This window comes from Lactuca serriola, chromosome 8, assembly GCF_051521515.1.
Source record: "Lactuca serriola cultivar US96UC23 chromosome 8, Lser_US96UC23_V15, whole genome shotgun sequence".
Classification (NCBI taxonomy): Eukaryota; Viridiplantae; Streptophyta; class Magnoliopsida; order Asterales; family Asteraceae; genus Lactuca; species Lactuca serriola.
The window spans coordinates 151,512,986-151,516,306 of NC_136415.1; the positions used below are offsets into that span (position 1 = coordinate 151,512,986).

The 3,321-nt window shown below is 30.1% G+C and overlaps 1 non-coding gene across 1 annotated transcript; it reads left to right on the top strand.

Moving 5' to 3' along the window:
- The first annotated feature begins 749 nt into the window (after positions 1-749).
- LOC145071735 (small nucleolar RNA Z279/snoR105/snoR108) lies at positions 750-855 on the top strand. The gene has a single exon (XR_013690744.1). It is a non-coding gene; the product is annotated as a small nucleolar RNA Z279/snoR105/snoR108 (small nucleolar RNA).
- Positions 856-3,321: the final 2,466 nt, after the last annotated feature.

The following is a 3,321-nucleotide window of genomic DNA, read 5'->3' on the forward strand; positions in this document are numbered from 1 at the left end:
AAACAGTCTTTCCGATCCATTCAGCCAGAAAGATCTGTTTGGACCCGGAAAGATATGTATCAAACGGGGCCTTAGCGAAATTTTTGCAAGCATGACCTGCGAAATACGAAAATCATAAGATTTTAGTTAAATTTTTTTTTTTTTTTTTAGAAGTTTTTTGTTGTAGGAATTTTCAAAGACCATTTCCATATCAAAATAGAGTTTTAAATGTTGTAAAAATGAAGTTTTTTAGATAATTTTCACAAAAAAAAAAAAAGAAATCTCTTTCTATATTGTTCAGTGACTTTTTTTTTTTTTTTTTTTTTTTTTTTTTTTTTTAAATGAAGCCAAATTGGTATGGGACATTGATATTTTTTCTAATTGTTTGACTTTATAACCATATTTATGTTGATTCTGCTTTGTGATATGACTTTTCTTTAGCATTTTGTTGGTTGTAATACAATCCATGGCGTTAAAAAATGAATTTAAATCTAGTTTTACATCCGTATATACTAACTGGAAGTTATAGTTTTATAAAATGCTAAACTATTAACAAATACCTTTGACTCACTTTAAAATGGTAATTCTGTAGCCGCTATTTGTTTCAACGAATTCATTAAAGAAAAAAAAAGTACGAAAGAAATTTGTTTTGGAATGAGTAGAGAGGCATCCCACATCGGTGTTGGGATAGAAGATATGAAGAGGCGGTGGTGCATAAAATGGGTTAAAGGTCCGAAGTGAAAAGCATGATCCTTCAGGCAAGTTTTGATGGGATATGATGAGTGGTCAATGCTCGCATTTAAAAATGCGAGAAGGGGTGTCCGCCTAAAGCCTGTTACGACAATTAGGCATCTCAACTCAGTACCATCTGATCCCTATTTAAAAAAGAATCAATTTTTACTTCTTTTATTTTTAAAATTTTTCTCTATTTTTAAAAAAAATATTATTGTATTACTGTTATCTGGAAAGCAAAATTTAGAGAATTCCAATATATTTTTATATTTATATGATTTTTAAACAATTACTAAAATATATTATATTAAAACTCTTATAATTTTTTAATATTTTTAAGGCTAATTTGGATGTTAGAGAAACTCTATCTAATTTCATGAAAACATTGAAAAATGGGATCACTATATTTTATTTTAGTATGATCAAACCTCTCTATTTTATGAAACTAAAAGACTGTAACTATCAAACCCTTTGAGAGCCGGTTACATCGCATTTGTGGTTGTCTAGGACTTATCGGTCACATAACTTCAAATTAGACAATTTTAATATATATAGAGATTTTAACACAAACAGTAAAATAATGTTTTTTTTTTTATTAAGAGTAAGATAAAGATATGTTGAGTTTGTCTAAAATTTGTCCAAAAATAAAATTATGTATCCATAGGTTTTTAAGTTTTGAGAAAACTACAAAAAAGATTTTTTTTTTTTTTTTTTTTTTTGATCTTAATGTATTTAAAATACTTTTTCCATATATATATATATATATATATATATATATATATATATATATATATATATATATATATATATATATATATATATATATATATATATATATATATATATCAAGATTTTTGAGGTTGCAGGTTCAAATTCAACACATACGCAAAATGGCACTCTCTAACCCTAACAAGACTTGACCTTTCTCGGGCATGCAAATTTTATTTAAGGCGAAGGGGAGATAAACATATACGAATAAATGTATCGATTTCTTTTTGGCCCAAATACACAACCCTTGTTCTTAATTTCTTTTTGGCCTAATTTTTTTTATCGATTTTCTTTGAACCAACATAGGCCTCGGATGAAGAAGGGGGAAGGTGTGTTGCGATATTTTGTGCCTACATGTAGTGACGCCTTAGATGAATGCATCCTTTATTGAGAAGATTATATATGGTGCAACACTTGAGGCAATAACACAATGAACGAATGCACCAAACCTTCCTTCATATGTGTCGTTGTTTGCTAAGGTTCACTTGGTGGTTTCATGTTTTATGAGTTACCCTTTCTATTAGTATAGTGTATACTTTGTATAATTATCTATTTTGTAACTAGCCCATAGTTGATGTAGTATGGCAGCTAGTATGATCCAAGGCCTCTCTATCGTGTACAATGCATGTATTGTGTTCATTATCTCTTTTGATTGACAAGGAAATCAATCTGTAAAATGGTATTAAATCCAATAAACAAATCATCCTAAATTCACTCCCTTATTCCATCATTTCTCTTTTCTCTCCCACTGACAACTTTGTGAATGCTGACCCTAATCCTCCATCATAGTCTTTCATCATCTTTCTTATTCAATGAATGCAAATCAACCCCTCCTTACAAATCTTTTGGAAGCACCGATGACTCTTGGAGATATTTATTCTCTACTCTTTGTGAATGATATGACGTGAGCGATCATACTGATGCAACATACAATGATCACATTGAAATCGACAAATCCTGAATAGAAGAAGGCGGCCTCAATAGTCAAAATGTGGTTATTCTTAACTATTTTGTAAGGATTTCTTCACATGGTACTCAAAAGGGACAACTCCGCTAGATAAGTTTGGTCAGATCTCGAAAAATTATTCCAGGACAAAAAGAATACATGAATTATGCAACATGACAATGAATTGTGATCCATCACAATACATGATATGTCTGTTAGTGCCTATTGCTCGAAGATAAAAGATATTTCCAACTCACTAAAGAATCTTGATTTTGACTCCAAAGTGGTGGGCAAACACCTAGTAATCTATATCATCAATAAAAATTTCCTCCCAGTTTGGTTATATAGCTAACATCATTCAAAACTATTGTAACACCCAAATTTTTTCACATATATTATAATGTTATTTTCTGGGAATTTATTAGAGTATTATATAATATCAATTAGAAACCAGAGTTTCAAAAACTATATAACGTTTTCCTAGAAAGTTATTGGGTGTACAAACCATATCAAAACCATAACTAAAGCAACCATATTATAATGTACAAAATCTATATCCAATCTATACTTTTGCTGACACTATCATCACTCATACTAAAGTTTTGTACCTGAACTTAACACACTTAACATAGGGCAAATAACCATTATCTTGTCCGGTGAGATATAATTCAATACAATATTTAAATTACTATAAACCATGTCGACTGAAATATGGTCTCATCAATAACCACGACTATCCATACTATGATCCCTTAAATAATTTATGGTTATCCATACTATGGTCCCGACAATAAATTATGACTATCCATACCGGAGAACAAATTATCAAATTGGCCCCGTCTTGGTCCATAAGGACCCTTGGGTAAGCTTGCAATCTATTTTCTTTCTCTCTCTTT